At 44.9% G+C, this 27,065-nt stretch overlaps 1 protein-coding gene across 4 annotated transcripts in view; it reads right to left on the reverse strand.

Annotated features, from left to right (window-relative positions):
- The window catches only part of Map3k13 (mitogen-activated protein kinase kinase kinase 13), a 194,283-nt gene that overhangs the window by 133,236 nt on the left and 33,982 nt on the right, over positions 1-27,065 (reverse strand). Inside the window, exon 1 of one of the 4 annotated variants that reach the window (XM_076548541.1) lies at positions 244-6,437. The exons of 2 other annotated variants lie outside the window; for them this stretch is intronic. The gene's annotated coding sequence lies outside the window, so the exon portion shown is untranslated. Of the gene's footprint in view, positions 1-128; positions 6,438-27,065 lie in introns of those variants that run through there. One more of the 4 variants, XM_016006268.3, reaches the window with a different exon arrangement.

Raw genomic sequence — 27,065 nt, forward strand, 5'->3', positions numbered from 1 at the left:
TCTGTCTCTCCCACCTTGTGTCTCCCTCAATAATATCAGTTTTCTAATAAGCTGAAAGCACAAATAAATTCTCCGTCTGTCCTTGTGAGATACATGCTGACGAAACAGGAAAAGAGTGTAATACTCACAACAATGAAGAATTCCTACACATGCTGTTCCATTTTCTTGCTTTAAAAAGATGGAAGGTTAATCTAAAGAGCCTTGCAGAATTGGAAAAATAAGGGGGAGGGAGATTCTACCCACACAATCCTCCGGCCCACCGCAAAGGAGCTCAAGGCTTGCTGACGTCACACATTCATGAATGGATGTAAATTGGGCTGGTTTAGGATTCCGCACAGACTTAGTGGCGGTGTGTGCTGTGAAGGCAGAGGTGGGGGGAGGGAGAGGGAGGGCCCAGAGTATACACAGCCAATAGGCTTCAGGCAGGTAGGGCCGGCCCTCTTTTAGAAAGAATCTGGTCACAGAATAAACAGAGCCCGCCAATCAGACATCTGTCACAGCCTGAAACCAAACCAGCAGGGCTGCAGCAGAGGCGGGGCGGGGCGCTGTGATTATCATAAAAACATTGTTCTTGCTAGTGAATAAAGGAGTCAAGTGGAATTTTGGAAGGCCCAATGCCCCAAAGTAAAATCACTAGAGTTTTTACTCACTAGGGCTTTTCTTGATGTTTAGTACCATGCCTAATGTGATAAAAAGAAATCAGAGAATTAGTTTCTAAGATTGGTGGCAGGTCACCATGTATACACCCCACAACACAATTTGGGAAACCAAAATAATAGGACAAGGGTGCATGCAATTATCTAAGATGGTATTACATAAACTGAATTGCTTTTTATGACAATGTGTTCCTGACCTTTGTGACGTATCAGAAGTGGGGAGGAGAAGGGTAATTTACTGTTAGATTTAAATAAAGTACAGCATTCCCTCCATTAATTTTATTCAATGTCTGGCATTCAATTAAGACAAGACTCTAAAAGGCTCTTACTGAATTTTGGAGCAAAATCTGACTCCAGTGTAGAATCTTAGCAGCAAAAACAGCCATGTTCGCTCACCAAATGGGCTCGGGACATTTCTTCACTCTTTACATTTTTTTAACATTAGACCAAAGTGGAGACTAATGCAACAGACTCTCCCTTCTTCCTGACACTTTGATCTACAATTACTAATACTTTCCAAATACTGACCATCACTTTTTATATTTGGAAAATGGTCCCAAATCCTTGACCCCACAACAGAAGTGTTTATTAGACAGACTCAGTTGTGAGCTGTCTAGTGGCTGGGAACCTTCACAACAGAGATTCATTCTAGTGCTCAACAAGATGCCATCTACAACATAGATAAGAGAAGTGTTTGTTACGGGGAGACTTTCCACTATTGTATTATACAATATCAGTGGCAAAGACGGTCAACTATCTCTATAAAAAAGTCTGTACAATATCACTGTGGAAAAGATGGACCAAAGAAGCTTATCTATCTGTGTAGGTGTGCTCATGGCTAATACAGGACAGAAATGTTAGCAGGCCCTAAGTGTACCACAAGGACTATGCCAAATATCCACATACCAAGCTTATTTGAGAATCATTAAATGGGAAGAAGAATAACAATCAAAAGCAACAAGAATACAATTGAACTCCCAGACTTATAAAAAACTCCAAGACTTATAAAAACAAACAAACCAATTGTTTTTCTCTTTAAATCATACAGGCTAACAGAGGGAATCAACAGTCCACATGGGCTTATTGTGGATGGTGTCAATGAGATCAGCAACTAGCATATCAAGCTACATGTGCTAGAAGTGTGCAGGAGTCTGCATGGAAACCGTATCTGAATAAAGTTTTAAAGTCATCTGCCTCTGCTCTAGAAGCCGCCACAGTTACAGCAAGGGTCGATACGCAGCAGCATTTCTAACAAGTCCGCCAGTGGTAGGGGAGTCTCTGCACCAGCTCAACAGTGCAGAGCCTGTCCGTGCATCCTGACACAGCATCTGGTGAAGTAAAACTAGATGGCTGTGTGGACTCCTCACTTTAGCCTGCTGAATTCTGTCTGGGTTAGCATGCTTCCCTGTACCACCAGACCATCAGCTGAGCCACCAGGGTCCTCCGGGTCAAATATCATGGGAAGTCACTGGGAAGGTGCCTATCCAAACTGTGGAAGATGGAGACATCATTCTCAGAAGAGATCGCTGCAGATGGGGAGGAGGAGAGAGGAAGACAAGCATATAAAAGTGTACACCCTAAGGGGGCGCCGCCCAAGAGAGTCCGCTGAGGTGGCATGAATGCATACACATGGTCACCACAATGGCTAGTCGTGTGAAACGTGCCTGGTGTGCTTGAGTAACCAAATGCTCAAATTTTAGCTAAATTTAAAAAATAGCCACATGTGGCTAATGGCTAATCTCCAGTACAGTCACCTCTACAAACCCTGGGCTGAATTCTGTCATCACGAGTCATTTTTAATGTCAGTGATGTGGACAAGTGTGGGGAACTATACAGCCATTAAAAGATGAGCGGGCTCTTTCAAGAACCAAATGAACCCCTTCAGGTTTCAGTAATGACTGGAAGATGATTCTGGTCTTCTTACCTAAGAACATTTTCAAAACTCATTTGTAGATAAAAATCTAAATATAGGAATCAAGGTACATTTTTTCTTGCTATAAAAATATGAGCTGTTTTAGTTTTTGTTCTTTGTGAAAAATGTGTTTTTTAAAAGAGGAAAATGGCTTGTTATAAAGCTAGAAACTAGGGCAGGTCTTAAGGACCAAGACTCAGTGGCTACTTTTGATCAAGCATACTAGAAAAAAAGGAAGAGCAGAATTACCTCCAGCCCTGGTGCATGCAGACTAGGATTTCCACCGCAGTGGTCACACTCAGCAAAGCTCTGGGGACCACCCTGTGTGCTGCCAGTCAATCAAAGCCCAGGCTGCCTGGGCTGCCTGGGCTCCTGTTTCTCCTCTGTAAACACGTCTATAGAGGCTACACTGCGCCTTGTGTGAATGGTAGATAAAGTAGCGCACAGGGCTTAACCCAGTCATCAGCATATGGAAGGTAGGAAGCTGCATCAGTAGTTGGTTTGTTATTATTCAAACACCCTGGACTCCCTCGCCCCTTTAGAGGAGAAATTTCAACAGCTACTCAGGTACAAGAACCAAAATTATGGAAATAATAGTCTATCTCCATTTTTATTATAATAAAACTTGGACAGACACATTCAGGAAATTATATATGTGTAATTGATCAGTAACATTTTGTTTTCCAAAGAAAAAGTCAACCAAGTAGATTTTCTTTAGGAGTCTGGTAGATGTCATCTGAGGTTCTGAACCAGTGGGGGGACAGTGCTTCTGGTGAAATTATTAAGGCCACTCCACATAGTTAAAAGAGAGGTTTATTAGTGGCATAACTTACAAATGAAGGGATAGGTAGGTTACAGGGTCTGGGGAAGACATAGCGCAGTCCGGCGGTGTTCTCTGGAGAACTCTGCTCAGTCTACCTCTAGCGTCCAGGGTCCAGGAACCAAGAGAAGGCGGCGCATCCAATCTTAGATCTTCAGGGCCCTCTATGGGCCTTGCCTTGTAGGAGTGACAGTTACTGAAGCCTCAATGGGGGTTGGAACTTCCAGATCAAAGCTGGAATGGCTTCAGGTCAGCAGGCTGGCTAATAAAGAACTCTTTTTTTAAAGCCAATAAAATTTCCACATTAAGATGTAGCGTGTACAAAAGGGTATTAACTAGTATGGAAACACTCCATTCTCATGTCTGAGTGTTAACCTTAACCTATCTGTCCCCTTTCCAAAGCACATGCACCACTAATCAACATGGGAATTTAGCATTCAAAGACCTTGGCAAGCTATTCAATTATGTTTGCTTACTTCCCATTAAATGGAGAAAGTGATTTTAAAAATAGCTAAGGAAAAATATTCTTCTGAGCATCACTAACTCTCCTGTGCTAAGGGAGAGTGCCCCAAAGCCACACATGCTCCAATGGTCACCAGCCTGGACAGCTTGGCAGGGTCACTGCCACTCAGTTCCATGGTCTCATTTTCATTAAAAAAATTATTATAAGGAAGACCAAACTGCTTCTGCATTGTCCATCATCTTGCATGGTGTCTCCCAGAAAAAGAACTCGGGCAAGGAAGGGATTTGTACTACAGCTTCAGTCTATTCTTAGAGACTTAGACGCCCACGTTGCAGGTGACTGCAGTACAATCCAACGAATCCTCTGTCCCCATTGCTGCGGCCACAGTCTGTTTATGTCTAATATACACGCCTTTGTAATTAACACTTTGCTTGTTTGTCCTTGCTTTGACTTCCCTCCTAACCTCAATATGTATATAAGTCATGATAAGCACTTCAAATCACTATGAATAAAAATTTAAAATTAAATACATATGTATGGGCATTAAAAAAAAATCTCATGTAGGTAAATCCTATCATCATCTTTACGATAAAAGGAACCCTTAAATGCATGCATAGTTGTGGCAAACTTAAAAGAGTGTCATCAGTTAACTGGATCTGAACTCTGCAATATTTTTCAAAGGATAATAAAATATCATATCAGGTGTAGAAGAGCAATTTTTTTTGTAATGTCAAATGCTATTTAGACAAATTGTAACAGCATAATGAAGTTTTAATGTATCCTCTCTGTGCCAAAGGGATGCTTATTAGTGAAAGATGTAAGAATTCTTGTGACTGATACTGCAAATATACTGGAGCAAATGGTATTTCAATTGATCAAATATTTAGTGACCTCAAAATACATCATCACTAATATAAATTATGGTGAGGTGCCATAACCAAGCTTTCAGAGGTCTAAAAATAATGTCTGGAAACATTTTACACACTAAAAGAACAAAATGAAACTGTTACTGTGTGTGGTGATATATTGTGCATCAAATAAAGCCTGCCTGGGGATCAGAGGACAGAGCCAGCCACTAGATTAAACATAGAGGCCAGGCAGTAGTGGCTCACACCTTTAATCCTAGGACTCAAGAGGCAGAGATCTGACTGGATCTCTGTGAGTTCAAAGCCACCCTGGACTACATGAGACTGATTCAGTCTAGGAGAGAAACAGCCAGGCAGTGGTGGCACACACCTTTAATCCCAGTACTTGGGAGTCACAGTTCCTTAATCCCAGCACTTGAGATCTCATGCCTTTGTTACCAGTATGTGGGAAGTCACACACATTAATCCCAGCACTAGGAAGGAAGTGAAATGTCTGGGCAGAGAAAGGTATATGAGGCGTGAGGAGACAGGAACTAGAGCTTTTTTCGGCTGAGGACTCAGGAGTGTTCAGTCAGAGGATTTGTGGAGTTGGAAAGGTGAGAAGTGGCTGTGGCTTGTTCCTTTGTGTCTCTGATCTTTCAGCATTTCCCCCAATATCTGGTTCTGGAGTTTATTATAAGACCATTTAGGATTCGTGCAACAACTGTATGCCTTGCATCATCCAGCTCAGGCCATTTTCTAGGGTGGTGGCAAGCCTGAATATGAGGTTAGCGACAGAGAAGCTACAGGATACTTCCTGAAAACTAGTACAAAACCCGGAACTGGGTGTGTTGACACACACTTCTAATCTCAGCCTTTGGGAAGTAGAAGCAGGAGGGCTGTAAGTTCAAGACCAGGGAAATCTAGGTACAAGGTGCATTCCCACTCTACTCTCCAAGTAGAGACAAGGAGGCTGGAGGTTTGCCCCTCTGCCTTCCCCATTTTGAGGGAACTGTCTCTCCTCCCACTTTCTACCTCTGTGATTCACACGGACCCCACTAAGAGTTCAAAGAGTGAGCAGTGGCAGAGTGGGCCGGCCACCTCATGTCCTGGGTCATGGCCAGTGACACATGGCACAAGCCAGCCAATGAAAATGATCAGACTCAGCCCCTGGATGTTCGCTGAAACTACTGGGAAGCAAACAAACTTTTCTTTTTTTTTAATTAGGATACTAGCTGTAAGGACAGCATGAGCAGAGACCTGTAGTCATTGTCCATACAAAGGGCAGGGATGAGCACATCAAATGCAAAGACAGACAGATTCCCAACAGTGGAGACAGAGCATCGAACAGACACGTCTGAGGCATGTCTTTGCTGGACCTCCTGACTCCACAAGCCAACCAGCCTCTCCCTCTCCACTTCATTTTTTTAAAAGCTTAAACCAATTGGACATGGGTTTCTGTCACCTGCAGCCAACAGAGACTCGGCATAATGTTATCAACACTGTACCCACTCTCTCACTCCACAAGGCCAATCAAAACCAGGCCCCTGTGCCAGTCTCGTAACACTAGTGACCTCTATACTTGTGTAGCTTAACCTTCAAGACCAGTCTTCTAACTTGGACATTTTTTATTTTTACATTTTATTTTTGTCTTTGACATCTTCAATGGTCAGTAATCTCCACTCAAGAGAGGGCCGGATCCTTGCTTAATTTTCTTCTTCTTTCTCTCGCTTTCTTTTCTTTTCTTTTCTTTTCTTTTCTTTTCTTTTCTTTTCTTTTCTTTTCTTTTCTTTTCTTTTCTTTTCTTTTCTTTTCTTTTCTTTCTTTCTTTCTTTCCTTCCTTTCTCCCTTCTTTCTTTTCTTCCTTCCTCCCTCCCTCCCTCCCTCCCCCCCCCCTCTCTCTTTCTTTCTTTCTTTTAAACTCAGTCTTTCTCTGCTGCCCAGACTGACCCCAAACTCTGTGGGCCACTTGCCTCAGCCTCCCAACTAGCTTTGGCTGCAAGTGCCACCAGAGAGTTCCCTTGGATATTGTGACATTAGCCTCTAGCCTTACCACACATGGACACATCACATATGAACACACACATACCTATAATGCATCTCTATAACTCTACACTGCACGTATTTCTCATTGTTTGCTCTTCTTGTGAGACCAACAGATTATACCTTTGAATCTGTCTATTCAAATAGATTATAAATCCTGGTTTTCCTATGATCCTTTTCCTGACATTGATTTTAAAGCTGGTTCTCAATGCTTTGTCTGAATATCCATGTTAATGGCTTCTTTCTTCTATGACTAGTCTACATACACTGGAAGAATTTTAGCCCATGAAAAATATCACAGAGCAGACACTCTGCCAAAAACTTTTGTGTCATGAGCAAAAGACATTTTCATCACTTACCAAGTTATTATCTGTGTCACTAACTCTTCCTTTGGTGGCAAGAATTATTATGGAGCACAATGATAATAGATCTATAAATGCCGGGCGTTGGTGGCGCACACCTTTAATCCCAGCACTCGGGAGGCAGAGCCAGGCGGATTTCTGTGAGTTCAAGGCCAGCCTGGGCTATCAAGTGAGCTCCAGGAAAGGCGCAAAGCTACACAGAGAAACCAAACCCTGTCTCGAAAAACCAAAAAAAAAAAATCTATAAATGACCTAGTTTTACCTATATTCCAATCATTGTGCTCAAAGCCCCTGCTCCTAGTTAGCTTCAGCTGTCACCTTGTCACATCCTAGTCCACTGTGGGTATCTCAATTGAGGGGTCCTCCAGACCACACTGGCCTATGGCCATGTCTGTGAAAGACTATCTTGACAGATGATTGACGTGGGAGGGCACAGCCCACTGTAGGCAGTACCATCCCATAGCAGGTGGGCCTGGGCTGTATAAGAAAGTTAGCCGAACATGAGGCTGAGAGCAAGCCACAGAACGAGCCAGGAAACACCATTCCTCCATGGATCGTGCCTTGAATTCCTGTCCTGACTTCCTCCATGAGTTCCTGACTTCCCCATGAGTTCCTGTCCTGACTTTCTTCAGTGATGGACTGTAATCTGAAATATTGGCTGAAATAAACCCTTTCCTCCCAAGTTCTTTTTGGTGAGTATTATCTTAGCAACAGGAAAAAAAAAAAAAAAACTAGAAAAGCTCCATTAAGTATTCCCATTAAATTCCTACAATGATTTAAGGTAAGCATTTGAATCTTATTTTAGGGTGAGGGAAGTGAAGTATATTAAGCAAATGAAAAATCAATGTGTAGAATTTATTTTATGAGGCAATCTACTCAGGATTACTCAGACACACACACACACACACACACACACACACACACACACACACACACACACACACACCTGGGTACTGAGGATCCAAACTGCAAGCCTTCATGCTTGAATGACGAGGCTATTGTACTCCTGGTTATTTACACACATAGATACTTGAACACAGAATATCATTTGGAAATTTGATTTATTCTTGGAGTATACTCTTCACATAGACTGGGAAGTTCTAATCATTGCTATTAAGTTGGCCACCTCGTCTGTGAAATTACAGCACATTACAAACCATTCAGGTCAGGTGTCTACTTGGGCTGGAATTTTCAGAATCAGCTTATTGAGCTTCAGGCTTTCCAACATTATTCCTGTAGAGATCACCTTTACAGCCTTTGGAAAAAATGTGAATGGGACATGTTTTGTTTTCAATATTGTATGAAAACAGGAAAAAATAAAACAGAAATTTAGAGAACATACACACAAGACATTAACACAAACGGAAACACCCAATAAGTGAACAAATAACCATGGTATGCTCAGAATCATGAGGAACGTTCTATTCATATCTGCTGCAATTTAGACATTTCACAATACCTAGGAGGAGCAAAAGAAGCCCTATAAAACTGTATTCTTCCTGACTGTTCTGTTGTTTCTGTTTCAAGACGGTCTCACATGCTCCAAGCTGTCTCACAGTTACCATGTAGTAGAGGCTGAACTACCTACCTGCCTCTACTTCCCAAGAGATGGGATTACAGGAATGCACCACCACACCTAGCTTCCTTTCTGAGTCATTCGATACAAAGTTCTAGGGAGAGAGGACTAACGTGACAAAGTATTCAGTGGTTGTTGGCTAGAGAGAAGCATGGCAGAAAGGGCTTATATATAGTGTTCTGAGGAAACTCCTGGGGTCATGCTTGTGCTCATTGCCTGACTGTGTGATGATTTCCTGGTGGATGTTAAAAACCCTCTAATTGTACACTTTATATGTGCAATTTCTTGTATGTCAAACTTACCTTAATAAGGCCAGTAAGAAAATGGTTTAAAAATTACATACATAGCCAACAAAGATATTACAGATTACAAAATTATTGCATAATACTTCTAAATATTTTAATTTCTATTTTATTTTTAATTCTTTGTATGTGTCTGTTTGTTGATATGAACATGTGAGTGCAAGTGACTGAGGAGACCAGAGACATTAGATTCCCTGAACTAGAATTATATGAAGCTAGTTGTAAGCTCTCAATGCTGATGCTAGGAGTTAAATTCAGGTCCTTTACATGAGCAGACTCTTAACCTCTGAGCCATCTCTCCATGTGCCACGTTTAAACATAAAATAACCAAAGCAAATGTGTTATGTTCACAGCCTCAAATGTTTAAATTTATCTGTAATATTTTTTCCACTTTAAGTAATAATATTTGATAGATTAAAAACAATGACAGAAAATATGTCTCGAATTGTGTGCTATATAAAAGGAATTTTGAAAACTTCCAGGCTGAGGCTGTAGTTCAACAAGCCCTGGGTCCAAGTCCTAGCACAGTGTGGACACTCACTTGTTGGGAGAGAGGAAGAAGGAGGATCAGAAGTTCAAGGTCATCCCTGGCTACAGAGTTGAACAGCCGAGACTATATGAGACTGTTTTAAAAAATATTATCCAAAACTTCAGTTACATTCCAGTAGAGACTATGAAGTTACCTTAGTGGGTAAAGGCTCACCTTTAAAATGAGATGAGTTAGAATGCCATAGAAAGCAGTGGCATCTCCCAGGACAAGCTGGGTATACTATCCGAAGAAACTCGTCTGTGTGTGTGCACCAGGGTGCCATAGAAGTTATATTTCTTACTCTGGGTCATGGTATAAAAAGCTTTACAAATCACTATTCAACAATATATGCTCTTAACACATGTCTATTTCATGTATTTATTCATTCATTCATTCATTTATCTTGCAGTGCTGGGGATGGAATGTTCTAGGCTTTGCCACTGAGCCACATCCCCAGACCTCTTGTTATTCTTTGTGTTCGTTTTACAGGCCTTACCTTTTGTGTCAAAGAATCCTTGTTACCATGTGATCTTTTAGAGTTTCGGGTTTCTAAATTCTACAAGAAAATAACTGGGAACAAATATGGTCCTAGACATTCTTCATAACGTACTTTATAGTTCACCAAGTACGTAGATAATGCTGATACTAGTTCCATTTTATAGGTCAGAAAAGTAGGGCCCTGAGGTGATTGGTTCATGCACTCTAGCTGTGTCTAAATCCTGTAGATTAGTGAAAACTTGACTTTCAAAATCCTATGCACTGCCTTTCCCCTCCCCCCACAGAGGCCTGTATCCCATCATCTGGGGAGGAACAATTAAAGGTGAACTTCTTCATTCTTGTGATGCTGGATTCAAGCGCTGCCCCTACCCTGTGCCTGTTCGTGCTAGGTAAGCCCTGTACCTCCGAGCTAGCCACACGCCAGCCCTTGAAGGAGAGTTTTACAAAGTGGAACTCCAACAATGAAAAGGCCAGTTTCTGGCATCAAGGGGTTTTGATGAGACAAGTAACTTCACAACTGGTGTAAATGCTAAGTTGGTAGGGCCGGAAGTATTTTCACTCGATGTTGGAATGTATTAGAAAGAAAGTAGCTGAAATTTGGGACAAGAGAAGTCTTCCCTACACTAGACAGAGCAAAACACTCGTTCTCAACATACCCAGGATCCTGGCAACCGTTCCTCTTACAGCTGAGAAGGTCCCCCAAGCTTTGCCCCCCCAGTCACCTGGGGACTGAGAAGTACCAGTCTGAGACCAGGTTAGCCTAGAGTGGTGCTCTCCACTGTGCTCTGTTGACACTGGGAGGTTAGGGCAGGTCCTTAGACAAATGTGCCCACGTGCCTTAGGGAACACATCAGTCCGTGGAGGAAAATGTATGAAAAAGGAAGGTGCACCGGGCGGTGGTGGCGCACACCTCTAATCCCAGCACTCGCGAGGCAGAGCCAGGCAGATCTCTGTGAGTTCAGAGTGAGATCCAGGACAGACACCAAAACTACACAGAGAAACCCTGTCTCAAAAACAAACAAACAAAAAAGAAAAAGAAAAAGAGAAAGAAAAAGAAAAAGAAAAAGAAAAAGAAAAAGAAAAAGAAAAAAGATGCTCACACTGAGCCTCAGCAAAGCGCTCTGGGCACAGAGGTGAGGCTGAGGGCAGGCTGCAGTCTGCTCCCCCTGAGGACTACAGTCTGTCCTTGTGGTTTGCTTGTCTTTGGCACGGTGGTGTTTGTAAAGGGAATGATGTTTGTCCGTACACAAACACACCCTATCCTTCTGCTGCAGTTTGCTCCACCACTCCCAGTTCGCATTCGCACTGCCATCCTCTGAGCAAGGGCCTGGATTAAGTCTGTCTTTCTAACAGAATGATCCTTCTGAGCAAGTGGTGATAGCCAGTTTCCAAAAGAGTGGAACTGGTCTGTGCAGAGGAAGGATTTGGAGAAAACAGACAGGAGAGTGCGGAGACAGTTCTGCCAATGCAGCCCACGCCAGGTCTAACGCTGGTAAGGCACATATTAGTACATTTCAGTGTAAGATCACAACGCATGAGGTGTGGTGCTGCACACTCCTAATACCAGTCCTTGGGAGGTAGAGACGGGAGGCTCAGAAGTTCAGGGTCACCCTTGACTACATAGTAAGTTTGAGGCTAGCTCAGGCTCCATGAGACTCTGGCTCATAAAATAAAAAGCATCCCTCAGGTGAGATCACAGCACACAAATACTCCAAAGAAAGAAAGAATTAGAAGTCTTAAATATTATAGGATACAAATGCTGAACCAAGGAAGTATGGACTGTTTGTAAAATGAGCTTTACACAAACAGGCTCTAACTGTACAGAGTCACAATTACAACTATTTCCTCTCCCCAGAGTTGACAATAATAAGGGGGCAAAGAAGACAGCGTGTGAAAATCTCAAAATTAATTTTAATATTCACTCCTGAAGAGAATTGCATTCTATGTCCAGACAATACACGTATATCCAAGTAACAAAGCTATACAGGGAAGCTCTTGGTTTTCTGTTACATACAGTCGCCCTGACAAAACAGGCAGTCCTGTCTTTACCAGGAACAGACAGAAGCTGCTGGTGGTTAAAAACTGCTTCTGCTCTAACGACATCAGAGGTTCCAGACTAGTCTCAGGGAGGCTGAGGGTTAAAGCGCCGCAGGTAACTTAAGTAAGAGGTGGGGAGAACAGAGCAAGTGCTTGGGAGGTAGGCTCCGCACAGTGTAGACGCTCTGAAAACCACACCAGCAGTTTCTATGGCATTACATCTATGTCCATGATATCTTAACATGCGTTGCTGGCTACCTATAGGGATGAGTTACAGCTCCTGGTTTCAGACTATATCACTGGAATATGAACACTGTAAAAAAGAAATTAGAGCTAGTTGGCAATCATAATGGAAACACAGTGGTAGCTATTGTCCCCCAATATCGTCTTCTTTCTTCCATTAGGGACTTTTTGGTACCCCATTATCACATTTGAAGCTTTATGTGATACATGGCTACTGTTTCTTGATGCACTGTAGATGTGACCACATGAGTAAGATCTACAGGGAGATGTGTGGAAGAGTGATGCCTGACGTGTCTCCTGGAGCCTCCTGCCACCTCCACGCTGACCCAGCCTCTGCCGTGTGGATGTTCATAAGATGCTAGAGAACAACAGAGACCAACACAGCAGCGGTAACCCCGGGCTGCGAAGCATTCCAGGCAACCAAGCAAAACTGTCTGCCCAGAATGCCTACCTAAGAGTCACGTGACAGTCTTCCTTCTTCGAGCCATCAAATCCTCGAGACCCGTTACTGCATCTTAATTTGTGTCCCAACTATATATACTGCTGTGAGGTGTTGTATGATTATTTCCTAGATTATGTAAATGAGCAATGATTATGCTAGACACTTTAAGAATCAATGTGTCAGAGAATCAAGGCTCTGGAAGGAACCTAAAAGGTAGACGTGGACGCCACTTCTTATACACTTTTATCATAGTCTCTGCTTGTTCCAGGTCTCTACGACAGCAAAGTGAACATTAGCTTTCAACTGGACCCCCAGCCACTCAGGTCCACCTTATGGCACCTCCCCTGGCCATGCAGGTGTGTTCTAGGCCCACTGTGGTGTTGGTTTGGCTTGCTGCTGTCCTCAGTGGACTTCAGGCAAAGCCTACCTAACTTCACGGGGAATACTCCAATCCAGAAACAACTATGATGAATGCTGTGGGATAACATCAGACTTGAAATTAAAGTCAGCAAAGCGTGGCCCCCCTGAAAACCACTCATGATGGAGGCACTGACCTGAAAGACTCCACGCCGTTAGCATACTTTCAGTCCATTAATACTCGGAGCTCTGTACTAAATGTGTATCTTTGCAATGTGTATCCTCCAGAAAACAGACTGGCATCTTAAAGTAGCTTTCATGACATAAACACAAAGACAGGTAAACGGACTATAATCATCAAATGTTGTGAGGGGGCTAGAGAGATGGCTCGGGAAATACAGAGCCCTTCTGTACGGCGTGAGGGGTCGAGTTCTGACTCCAGAAGCATCGTAACGAGCCAGGGACGGTGTGTGGATGCTTTAACCTTAGCACTGTGGTGGGGGAAACAATGCTGGCCGGAGGGGCTTGCTGGCCACCGCCTTAGTTCAGGCTGGGGGAGAGGCCCTGTCTCAAAGGAGCAAGGAGGTCACCCAAAGCCATCCTCCAGCCTCCACATGCATGCAGTATCCCATGTATACACACATATACCCACACATACCCACCACCCACATACACACACAGTCACCCATTACAAGAAAAGCTGTGACTTATGAAGTTGGAGTATATTTCCCCCAGGGGAGTATTTGTTGGTGCTCACTGCTTATCTGGGCCTGAAACAGTCGCGGATCATGCCGAATTTGCATTTCTGGAAGAGCTCCACGTACAGGCACCTACATGTAAGGCAAGTGCCTTTATAAGTCCCCACACATGCCTCGTTGCCATCTGAACCCAAGAAGAGAATCCATGGCTGCTACCTGCTACAGACCTGAAAAATGTTCTTGAAATACTTTCGAATTTGAAAGGGCAAGTGCAATGGGCTGATATTACCTGAGAATCATGATCAGAGAAGTAAAGTGAGTTAACTTCTAGCTAATTTATCCCAGAATCCTGAATGATGGTTAATAAGGCAATATGCAGAAACTAAAGTAAGCTACACAGACCGGCCTTAAGTGGCTTTGTTAAGTTACACATGTGCACACTCCCTGGCCTCCCATCCGTGCAGAAACATGAATCTGCTCTTTTGCACTGGGGAAAACTCAATTCAAAGCTATCAAAAAACACGTTTCAGGGCTTGCGCTCGTCCCTCTCCGGCTCCTGTAGCTCTGTGTTCAAGCGCTGTGACTGTCCCATCACGATGGGCTGTGCCTTGGACTGGACTGGACACCAGGTGGCCTGAAGATGAAGGAAAAGAGGAAGAAAGGCACTTGCTCCCATCTCCTGCCACCACTGCGTCTTGGAATCAGCACCAGGCCTAAAGTGACCGACGACGATGACCGAGTCCAGGGATGATGTGCATGAAACCACCCGGGAATATTTTAGAGAAGCTAAGGAAATTAAACTGTATGACTTGAAAAGAGTGTGGGCAAGGATGTTACAGTGGGGGTGGTAACTATATACTAAGAAGAAAAGCTTATTTGGAAGAATTTACAAAATTGACAAAATGTAAAAAAATAAAATAAAACAAGCAATTTGTACAACTGTAAGTCCAAAAATCATTATGATAAAGGGGTAAATTTGAGAGGACAGGGAGGTGGGAAGGACCTGGGAGGAGTTGGGGGATGGGAAAACATGATTAAAATGTATCGTATGAAAAAAGTTGTTAATTAAAAAAAATAAAAAGAATCATTAAAGTGGGTAAATGTAGGAATGAGATGGAAGAGGAAAAGGCTCACACCTCCAGTTAAGTCACAATGAAAAGCTACAAGGCTCCTAAGAAAAACGCTCACCGTGAGCAGTAACTAAAGAGACAGAAACCAAGTGAGACGCCACTTCCTGCTGGCAGAGTGGCTGAGATCACTCTGGTTTATTGTGTTCGTATGGCAATATCCTACCTTGCAGCCTAAGTAAACAGGCGTTCACCCGGTGCCAAGAGCAGTAGGCCGAAGGGAACATATCTTTTAAGGAACTTAAAGCAATACTGCTATTGTTGTGAGATGGCATCTCATGTTCCCCAGGCTGGCCTCAAATAGCTGCTCGGCCTGGGATGACCCTGCATTCCTGAAAGAAGAGCCTGGAGGAGGTCACTGCTGGATGGCTGACCACATTCCCAGCTGGTGGGACATAAAGGGGCTGGGGTCATGGGCCGATCCGATGGTCCGTACTGACACAAGAGCATCTCTGCCTCCCCCTCCCCCACTCTCTAGTCCTTTCCACTTAGGAACCAGCTAGCAGACAGGAGGCACAGGATTTGCCCGTCAACACCTGCAGCAGGGACAGAAGTAGTGGTGGCATCCTCGCACATGCCATACACTATATTGAGCAGAATCTGGCAACAGAAAGCATGTGGGAAGTACTTAATAGTGCTTTACTAAGTAAGTGAGTAAATACCTGTATGGGGCGAACTTGGGATCTAGCACATCTGCTAAGACAAAGGATAGAGCTTCCCTCCCTGTATCTTTGACCTTGTAGAAATGGGCTGTTTAGGCTGTTAGCAACAGTGTCTTGGGGTCCTCATACACAGGAAGCTTTTGTGGAGGTCAGACTAGCTGCATGCACACCTAGCTGTTTCTAGTCACAGCACAGTTCAGCTCTGACAGTGGAGGGCTATCCTTTGCCCCTCTGGTTTAACTGTCCCATTCATAGTCATTAAATAGCACTCTCCTGGTAGTCATCCATTTGCAGCACAGTGGAGGGAAAAAAACAGACACTACAATGGTGCTTTGGGTAAAGAAGCCACCTTGGATGAGGCACCAATGTCACCATGCAGATTTCCCGATCTCTAGGTCTCTGTGGCACCCAAACTCCTAACAGGTCACTCCTGTGGTCCATACTTCCCCTGTGGTCCTCTGTCCTTGAGTGCAAACAGGACTTGTTCCTTTCGACAGGGCAAGTAAAGGTGCTGGGGGGAACACAACTATGTGCACATAATTATGTGACTGTCATAAACCATGGCACCTGTCTGCCACCTCCCTCTCTCTCATGATAGCTACGAGGAAGCATGTGACCATGCTGGGGAATTCCACATGGCAGGGAAGTGCAGGTGACCTCTATGAGCTGAGGGCAGACTTCCTCACCTGGCAGGAAAAAAGAAGGTGTGGGGGGGGGGAGGCAGAAACTCTCAGTCTGATAACCATGACCCATAATCACAGGAATGGAATGTATTACCTACCACAAGTCCCCTAGTTAGACCTGCAGGGGAGAAGGAACTCAGTCTTGGCAACAGTTTTCACTGAAGCTATAGGAACACCGGGAAGATGGGCATGGCTCGGCCATGCCCATAAGTGAGGTAATAAGTGGATTTTTTTAAGCCAGTAATTTTGTGATAATATCATTATACAGTAAGAGAGAAAGTGGTGTATCCACCAAATTTCATAGTATCCCAACTGCAGACAATTTGGCTCACACCTGTGGAAAGCATCTAAATCCTTTGAGATATACTTACTAAAGATTTAACAGCATAGTGCGTTGCTCCTTTTAATACAAATAACAGAGATACATAACAGACATCCCGCCTGGCGGTACAGGTCCACGGGGCTAGAACCTGAAGTCAGTCTAACGGTCACTCCCGGCACTGTGCCGACGAGGAAGAATGCTGGAGAGAAGGTCAGACACAGCCTCTGGCTCTAAGCTTTGTCCTGTCTGCGGTTACTAGTGATGTGAGGTTTCTCACCCAGGTGGACCTGAGTCACAGGCAGGGTGTTTGTTGTGGGTTTCCATTATTTCTATTAAAAGGAATAATGCACCAGCCATTCCAGTTCAGATGCTATCAAAGGCAATGCTGAACGCCCATGGCCATCTCTTGCTCACTCCAGCTTCCGGGTGCTGAGATGAACAGGCTCCTCCCTTACATGCTCTTGCTGTGCCCCGACCATGCCACTGCAGTGAACATGGGTTACAGCCTCAAAACCAGGAGCCCAAGCAGACCTTTCCCTTATGAAGTTGACTCAGGTACTCTGCTGCAGCGAAAGAGAGTTCACCGACAGAGCGACCTTATTTGGAAACAGAGCCTTTGAAGACAGCAAAGTTAGTTCAGCAAACAGAACATCACCCTGGATAAGATGGATCTCATGAGGAGAGAACACACACTAAGCCCTGAAGCATGTAACAGACATTCCTCACAATGCAGAGCACCACGTCAAGCCATTCCTCATTCATCCTGCCGTTCCCGACAGTCCCTCTGGGCCCTGCGCCTTCTTCCAGCCGACCACCCCACCGGACACTGCTGTTGCTTCTCCCTAGGGCCCTTCCCCTCTTCCTGAATTTGAAGAGTTGTCCCATAATCCATCAAATACAATAAGCTATCTATGAATGTAAACTGCAGATTTTACTCCAGATTTTGATTCCAGTACTTACTTCTATTTTGTACTTAAAAAATCTTTGATAAACACGTAATTTGCATACATGCCTGCTCTGACACATTCAGTAAAATGAGTGTTGACCCACGTGACTACCATCAAAAGCATTTCTAGGACATGTCTCTCATCTTCGGAATTCCCTGGTGCAGCTTTCTAATACAATGAAGTGTCTTCCCCAACCCTCACCAAGATGCTTAGATTTTTTTTTAAATTAAGGGTCACAAAACAATCAGAATTTTTACCAAACTACCTCTTCTTTTGAGACAAGGGCTCACAATGTAGCCCAGGTTAGCCTTGAACCAAGCTCACCATTGCCCTGCCTCCATCTCCTGAGTGGTGGGACTACAAGTATGTACCATCACACCTGTATCACCAGTGACTCTTAACCATGCTCTGCACAGGTCCAGCCTGCCTGATCATTTTTATGGTTTTATAGTACTCTGCAAAGCAAGGACAATCTGTATTGTTTTCTAGTAGAATATCTTAATATATAAAATAATGGGTTTAATTACAGTATTTTCACATGTGCATACAATGTGTATTATTTTGCAGTATTTTATTTTAAAATAGTATGTGTTTGAGTGTCTTGCATGTATGCCTACGGACTACCTATGTGCAGGGCCCAAGGAGTCCAGAAGACGGCATTGGATCCCTTGGAACTGGAGTTCCAAACAGTTTGAACCGCCATGTGGGCGCTGGGAACTGAACCTGGATCCTCTGCAAAAGCTGCCGGTGCTCTTAACCACTGAGCATGTCTCCAGCTCCAACGTATATTTCAATATCTCATTTTCCATTTCAGCATCACTGTTCTCCCTTCCTCTTCCTGTTTAAATGGCCTTTTGTACAGTCCCACGTGGCCCATCACTGCCCCTGTGCAGAGACCACACGGGCCACGAAGCCCGCAGCGTAGTGGTCCTCTGTTGAGCAAGCTCCAAGGCCCTGCTCTACAGTTACACTGCATGAGCGTTAGCATGGATCAGAAGCCAAGACTATTGTGCCCTCTCCCTAAATACTCTGATTCAGTTGGGTCTTGTGTGGAAAAGCCGGGGAACTGCATCTTGAACAAGATCTCAGTCAAGGCCATGGTTATGGTTGGCAGAGCACTCTTTAAAAATCAGTTTTTAATTTATTAACATCTATCTCATGCATCATCTCATTTCTGCATTCTTTGTGCTTCTGATGCGTATATTTTATTGTAATAGGCTTTTTGCCCTGTTAAACATTATTTTAAATTAAACAGGTTGGTTTTTTTTTTTTTTTTTTTTTTTTTGGTTTTTCGAGACAGGGTTTCTCTGTGTAGCTTTGCACCTTTCCTGGGATTCACTTGGTAGTCCAGGCTGGCCTCGAACTCACAGAGATCTTCCTGCCTCTGCCTCCCAAGTGCTGGGATTAAAGGCGTGTGCCACCACCGCCCGGCTTTTTTTTTTTTTTAGAAATAAGTACTCAGTAAAACTTTATGATGAACAGCTGTACATTTATGGGTGTATGTTTATGTGGGTGCACATGTGTGTGCTGGTGCACATGCACCTGTAAGGACAGCCTAGGTGTCATCTGCCTCCCAAGTGCTGGGACTAAAGGCATGCACCACCACACCCAGCTCTTAGCCTTTCTTAAAAATCACATAGAAGTTGTAAGAATAATTGAATCCCACACCAGGCTGTCGCCCCTTATCCTTGCAGCTTTTGGAATTCAGTGATATGGTGGAAGCCCAGGGGATGACATGTATCCAGGAAGTTCCTCTCTCTCAGGTTTCCTGGGACAGCAAGGGAGTCGTTGACTAGATAACAGACTTATCAAGGGAAGAAGAACACAGCAGTCACCTGACCTGAGGGTGTGTGACTCAGTGGTGACGTGTCTGCCTAGTGTGGGCAAGGTCCCTAGACTTTGGTCCCTAGGCTTTTGGTCCCCGGGAACTGAAAGTGTGTAACTCAGTGGTGACATGTCTGCTTAGCGTGTGCAAGGTCCCTACGCTTAGTCCCCAGGACCAAGACCAAACTCACCCAAACAAAGTGCTAACTGAGGCTTGGAGAGAGAGCACTTGGGAGGCAGAGGCAGGGGAATCTCTGAGAGCACAAAGCCAGCCTGGTCTACATACTGAGTTCCAATACAGCCATGGCTGTGTAGAGAGGTCCTGTCTTAACTGCCCCCACCAAAAAAAAAAAAAAAAAAAAAAAAGAAGAAGAAGAAAGAAAGAAAAAAGGAAAAAGGAAAAGGTAGGGCTGCTTGGGAGAGGAGAGTTGCTAAGTGCTGGGCTGCGAGAAACCGTTTCCGTGAAGTGTCCAGCAGCCCTGCTCCCTGCGCTGTGTGCCCTTCTACCTGGCATCTGCTCTTAATGCCAGCCCCAAATTGTTTTTCAAGTTCCAAAGTGTCATCTGTGCAGCCATCCTGCCTCTGCCTGTTTGTCCAAGTGTTTCTGTGGCTCGCTGCAAACGGTATGTTTACTCTGTATCGTATGCATTGAGACGTAGGAAAAGGGCTGGCCCAGCCTTCCCAGGTGTCCCATAACTGTCTTTGATGTCCGCAGAATATCATGTGTAAACTGCTTCTGCTAAGTCCATGCTGCCAGTGCGTCCTCAAATTAACTTTGCAGGACTGAGCACACCACTTTGCTATGGAAACCACTCTCACAGCATGGCACTCAAGATGTCCTCTTTAAACATATGGTCGAAGTAGTGTATTACCTGGTTAGTCACACTGATTATTTGATGAGCAAGGCAGCGTGAGATATTATTATCCCATTTTCCAGAATAAAGAAGCCAGGAAACAGACGGTTAAATGAACAGCACCTAAGAAAATGCCTCGGACAAACTTTGATGTATGAGTGTTTACACACACACACACACATAAACAATCCAAGCACGTGCATATGTATACATACACACACACACTTTTCTGTAGCAGGGGAGGCTTGTATATTTCCTAAAAAGCTTTAGTCAGATTGTTATTATTCCTAGCCACTTTTGGAGTTACATGACCGCACATGCACTGCCAGCAGTCAGGCAAAATACTTAGTCCCTCCAGGGCCTTACATCCTATGCAAGATGTGTGCAGTGTGATCACATAATCTATATGTATGCGTGGTGTAGCTACGGAAGCCCACATGCACATGCTCCCGCTCTCTCTCCCTCCCACCAGAGGTAGTGCATGCACCTCTCTCCCCCTCATCCCCAGCCCCCTACCGCACCTTCCTTTTCAGTAGGCCAACCCACCTCTACCCTTTCCCTTCCCTGATGAAAGCTCTTATAGTGGGTTCCGCTGCACCTTGTGTTTTCTTGAGCCCAGTAAATAAAGTCGCCAAATAAATAACGTTGGTGCTGTGACTCGGACAGGCCCTCCCGACACCCTGTGCTTCCACAACACCAGCTACTTTGATGGGTGAGTTTTCCCTTAACAGTCAGCGTAAACAGTTCCCTGGACCCGTAGGAACGACTGCCAACTGTCCGGCATTCCTCTGGTGTCCTTGGAACTGGGGGTACCCCATCCACGGTCTTTAGCGGCTACGGTCGGCCCCCATCGCTGACTGCCACCCCCGCCATTCCGCACCACTATGGTCTGAGGCCTTGTTTTTGCTCTTTTCTCGTCTCTCGGACCCTCGTCCTTGGGCTCCATGGAACACTGAGTGACTTGTGCCATTATTGATCCTCACTTATCTCTGGGACGCCTGAGATATTGTAGCCATTGGATTGCATCTATTTTTATTTTATTTTATTTTATTTTTTCTCTCTGCCACAGCCATGGGAAATAAGGCCTCCAATCCCATAAGCCCCATGTTTCCTCTGGGAACCTCTCAGCTTAATGCCCTCCTTACAGACTCCTAAGCTTATCTGTCTCTGCACTAAAAAAGAGCCTTAATATCCCTTAGATAACAACAAAAAATGGCGACCTAATGGCTCGTTGGACCCCAATATTTTATGAGAATTATTTAATTCTGTCAGCAAATGGGCAAGTGGAAAGAGTTGCCTTATATCCAGGCTTTTTCCTATCTCAGCTCCAAACCCGCTCTCCTTGACTCCTCTCTCCTGCCCAGGTGCTCCTAGCTGTGAAACCTTAACCAGAGGAACCTCTGACTACCGCTCTGGACCCTGCCAATGAGCCCCCATCTTTCTGACCTCCCGCTCCTCCTCCTCCAGTGACTGTTCCTTTGGCTCCTCCAGCCCTTCCTCCTCTCCGGGTTCCTCTAGCCCCTTCCTCCTCTCCGGTATCGGGTTCCTCCAGCCCCTTCCTCCTCTCCGGGTTCCTCCAGCCCCTTCCTCCTCTCCGGGTTCCTCCAGCCCCTTCCTCCTCTCCGGTATCGGGTTCCTCCAGCCGCCAGACTCTGGCTCCCACCCTCACTCCTCCTGTCACTCATCCTTGATCTGCTAAGGAACCCACTCCAGTAAAACCAACCCAGCAGCCATCCTCCCTTTGCCAGAGGTAGCGGGGTGGATGGACTGGTTAAAGTACATGTCCCTTTCTCACTAGCAGAGCTCTCTCAGATAGAAAAGAAACTGTTGTTATACATCCAACTCTACCTCTTTATTAAAGAATTCCAATATATCATCCAATCCTATAGTCTCTCCTTTCATGATATATACATGATCCTAACTGACAACCAACTTCCCGAGGAGCACAGACAAGTCTGGGAACAGGCTGGGATACACGCAGACGAGGTCCACCAGACTAACACAGCATGTCCTCCCAGAGTTGAGGTGGTCAGGATCCATGATGGGATTATAACACCCCGGGTGGCTTCCTCGCTAGGGATCAGTTTACGACCTGCCTCCTCGCAGGTCTTCGTAAGGCTGCCCTCAAACCAGTAAACTATGAAAAGCTTCAAGACATAGTTCAGGACAGACAAGAGAATCCATCTCAATTTCTAGAAGGACTTACAAAGGCCTTCTTACAGTTTACTAATCTAGATCCTGAGAGCCCAGAGGGCAGACAGCTCCTCATGACCCATTTCTTTTTTTTTTTTTCAATTTTTTTAAATTTTATTTTACAATACCATTCAGTTCTACATATCAGCCACGGGTTTCCCTATTCTCCCCCCTCCCACCCCCTCCCCTTACCCCCAGCCCACCCCCAATTCCCACCTCCTCCAGGGCAAAGCCTCCCCCAAGGACTGTGATCAACCTGGTAGACTCATTCCAGGCAGGTCCAGTCCCTTCCTCCCAGCCTGAGCCAAGTGTCCCTGCATAAGCTCCAGGTTTCAAACAGCCAACTCATGCAATGAGCACAGGACTTGGTCACACTGCCTAGTTGCCTCCCAAACTGATCAAGCCAATCAACTGTCTCACCTATTCAGAGGGCCTGATCCAGCTGGGGGCCCCTCAGCCTTTGGTTCATAGTTCATGTGTTTCCATTCATTTGGCTATTTTTTTTTCAATAATTGAGTAAAACTGAAATTTATTATAAGCCACAGTCGTCCTAGAGATCTCCATGCTATATATATAGCCTCCATGGTTCTATGGGTTGTGGTCTGATTGTTCTTTATTTTATATCTAGAATCCACTTATGAGTGAGTACATACCATGACTGTCTTTCTGGGTTTGGGTTACCTCACACAGTATGATTTTTTTCTAGTTCCATCCATTTGCCTGCAAACTATTTGCAGAGCTTCCCCGACATTAGGGCCAAACTTAAGCATCTGGAGAGAGGGTCCCTGACCCTACAGGCAGAAGTCTCAGTGCTGGCTTTTAAGGTGTGCCATGGGAGAGATGAGAAAGCCCATAGACAGGAATATCAAGTGCTGCCCAAGGCCATCCGACCGGCTGCCTGAGGTCCCCCAGGTCCTTGTTTTAAATGTGGTAGAGAAGGCCATTGGGCTCATACTTGCCCTGCCCCACATGGGCCACCGGGGCCATGTCCAAAGTGCCACCAAGAGGGACATTGGTCAGCTGACTGTCCCCGTGCACCTCGTGGCATGGGGACATCACACCAAGACCACCCTCCAGCCGACCTTCTAGGCTTGGCCATGATGATTGAAGGTGCCCAGACTCCAGCCCGACAACTGTCACCTCCCACAGGGAGCCTCGGGGAGCCATTACAGTATTGGGGCGATCCATTTCCTTCCTCGTGGACATCAGGGCCACTTACTTGGTCCTGAGGGAGTTTTGGGGACCCACCTCTCCTTCTCATCTCCTTATTGTTGGGGTAGGGGGACAGTTGTACCTACCTCATCAGACCCCACCACTTCATTGTATTTTCAGGGGTATCCCTCTTACCCACACATTTTTGGTCATGCCAACCTGCCCTGTGCCCCTAATGCGAAGAGATATTTTAGCCAAGGTAGGAGCTTCCATTTTGTTTGCTCCCCCCATTCGCCTGACCCCAGACCCTCCCGAATCTCCTCTCCTCCTCCTCCTCCTAGCCTTTTACCCCACCCCCAACCCAGGGGAATTCCTCCTCATACACAGTGACACAAACAGGGCCCTGCTCTCTTAGGTTCCAGAGGACACCAAGATCAACTGCCTGGTCTCCAATTCCAGAAGAATGAGGTTTCATCCCATAGCTGTACTCAATCCCACTGCATTGGGACTCCATATGTTGTTTCTTCCTGATTCCCCCTCCACATTCTCCTGTCTCTACTGACCACATTCTGTTTGTTTGTTTGTTTGTTTGTTTGTTTTTGGTTTTCCGAGACAGGGTTTCTCTGTGTAGCTTTGCGCCTTTCCTGGATCTTGCTCTGTAGACCAGGCTGGCCTCAAACTCACAAAGATCAGCTTGCCTCTGCCTCCCGAGTACTGGGATTAAAGGCATGCACCACCACCGCCCGGCTACTGACCACATTCTGCTTCATCAGTTTCCCTCTGTGTCTCTAATAACATATTCAAATTTCCAATTAACTACTCAGCTAACTGTTACAGGACCACCATCAGCCACAGAGCTGGAGGTGCGAGGACCATCAGATACACCCAGGTGGTAAGAAACAGTAATACTCCAGAGGTATTCACAGCCTCAGACTCAAAAGGGTCTGGACTGAAAAACAGACTTTAATATGACAGTTGTAGCCACATGTGACCCTCATAGTCGCCAATGGATGACAGCTCCACACTCCACATGCTCAGCAGACAATCCTGGTTCAACTCAATGGGTCACAAAACAAAAAAGACATGAAGGTAAGAAAGAGACTTCTAGGGAGGGGGTTGATGAGGGCTGGGATAAGAGAGGATGGGAGGAGTCAGAATGCAATATATGCATGTGTGAAAAAGCCAGACTAAATGGAATAGAAAACAGAAAACAAAACCACAACAAATCGGCCTATTATGATGCCATGCCCTTACACTTTATTCCCTTCTTGCGTTCCTTTTGACTTACATACTAGTTTAATCTCTAAGATCTCATTCCCTGAAGAAGAGGAGCTATGGGCAAATGAGGTGAAGGTAAGTTTGTCTCTGGTTTTCACCTCCTTTTCTCCTCCTCTACCTCCTTCTTATAGAGGAAGAACAAGACAAATGACGGTTCATCCTCCACAAAACTCCAACCCATGGTCAGCAGAGTAGGAAGAATTAGATCAGTGGTGACTCAAACACCAGGTGCCATGGAAACGGAGGAGGACGTACACAGCTGTCAGTCTGAGGGCTTTTAAGCAACTAGAACCTACAGCTGAGAACTCAGTAGCCAGGGTGAAGCCAAGAGCTCGCAATCTGGAGATTGATGGACAGTGACAGGGCAGGGCAAGGTCAGTGAAACCAAGGCTCCAGATGGAAGAAAATGATTCTGTGGTCGCTTTGGGAAATGCGATGTGACCCACTTCTTAGAAACATTAACATGTTAAAGCCCCGGAAGTCCTGCCATAAATGCATTTCTTTTTACTTAGTTCTTTTAGTGTCCTGCTCAAAAAACCTTTCCCTCAAGAATGCAAAAACATTTTCCTGTATTTTCTTTCCACAGATTTGTGGCTATATGTCTAGATCTGTAAACAACATCTGTTTACCTGTGTGTGTGGAATGCTCTTTTTCTCTGGCTCAGCGAAGAGCAGGTGAGGGCACTTCTCAGCAAGCCTGGCAACCAGAGTTTGAGTTCCAGACCCACATAGGGAAGGAAGAGCTGACTCCTGCAAGGTGTCCCCTTCCCCACATGTATCATGGCACATGCATGAGTATGCACAGGGGTGCAGGTGCACATGTGCACGCGCGCGCGCACGCACACACACACACACACACACTTTAAAGATTAATGAATCTTAAAAAGAGAAAAGAAAGTTCTGTGTAATGGTTATTCGTTCCACCTATGACCTTGGGGTACCAGCCCCTAGGGCATGGCCTCTTGACTACTTAAGACCTGCACAGCACATAGACACAGTCTTCTCTCTTCTCTCTTGCGCTCTTGGAAGAGGAAGACCGAGTCAGGCGGTGTGAAGCATCGCAAGACCCGTCCTCAGCCTTCCAGGAACTCTGCAACCGAAATTGCACTATGCTGTATCAGTGAGTTGTTATGCCATATAATCCCTTAATAAATAGATTCATTATCAGGAATTCATAGATTTCCTGCATTAGCTCTGGAGATCTGTTATGTGGACACACTACTTCTAAGCTGTACATTTAAAACTGTTATTAAGTTGGTAAATTTCATGATCTGTTTATTAGCAACTAAATTTTTTTAAACTTCACAAAAATTTTATTATAAACTAAAGACAACAAAAAATTATTCTGAAGCTATTTTTTTAATCTAGCAGATTGGCCAAACTCCAAAAGTCTGATAATACACTGGAGCCAATGCCTGATACATTGCCAGGGGACCACAAATGGGTGCCTGGAGGGCAATAAGGCAATCTATGGCATCTCTGGACACCCCACTGAAACAAGAACTTCATCGCTGTTTGTAACAGGAAGATACTAGAAACAACCAATGTCCACAGGACTGCTTGTGTTTAGTTCAAAGATACAGTGTGACAATACACAACTGTTTAAAAATGAAGGTGTCCTCCAAGTGTTATTATCAAGACATATTCAACATATATTAAAAATTCAGACTAGAATGTAAGCGTTGTGTGGGAAAAGGAAGCAAATCAGAATCTATACTTTTTATAGATATGGAGAGGGGCTGGAGAGATGGCTCAGCGGTTAAGAGCACTGGCTGCTCTTCCAGAGGACCCAGGTTCAATTCCCAGCACCCACATGGCAGCTCACAACTGTCTATAACTCCAGTTCCAGAGGATCCAACACCCTCACACAGACATACATGTGGGCAAAACACCAATGTACATTAAATAAATAAATAAATAAAAAGAAATCATGGAGAAGCTGGACTGTGGTGGCACACACCTTTAATCTCAGCACTCGGGAGACAGAGACAGGAGGGTCTCCAGTTTGAGGCCAGCCTGGTCTACAAAGTGGGTTCCAGGACAGCCAAAGCTACATAGAGAAACCCTTTTTAAAAAAAAAAAACAAAAAACAAAAAAAGGAAGGAAGGAAGGAAGGAAGGAAGGAAGGAAGGAAGGAAGGAAGGAAGGAAGGAAGGAAGGAAGGAAGAAAGGAAGGAGAGGAGAGGAGAGGAGAGGAGAGGAGAGGAGAGGAGAGGAGAGGAGAGGAGAGGAGAGGAGAGG

The sequence above is a fragment of the Peromyscus maniculatus genome, chromosome 12 (genome assembly GCF_049852395.1).
Source record: "Peromyscus maniculatus bairdii isolate BWxNUB_F1_BW_parent chromosome 12, HU_Pman_BW_mat_3.1, whole genome shotgun sequence".
NCBI classification, from domain to species: domain Eukaryota; kingdom Metazoa; phylum Chordata; class Mammalia; order Rodentia; family Cricetidae; genus Peromyscus; species Peromyscus maniculatus.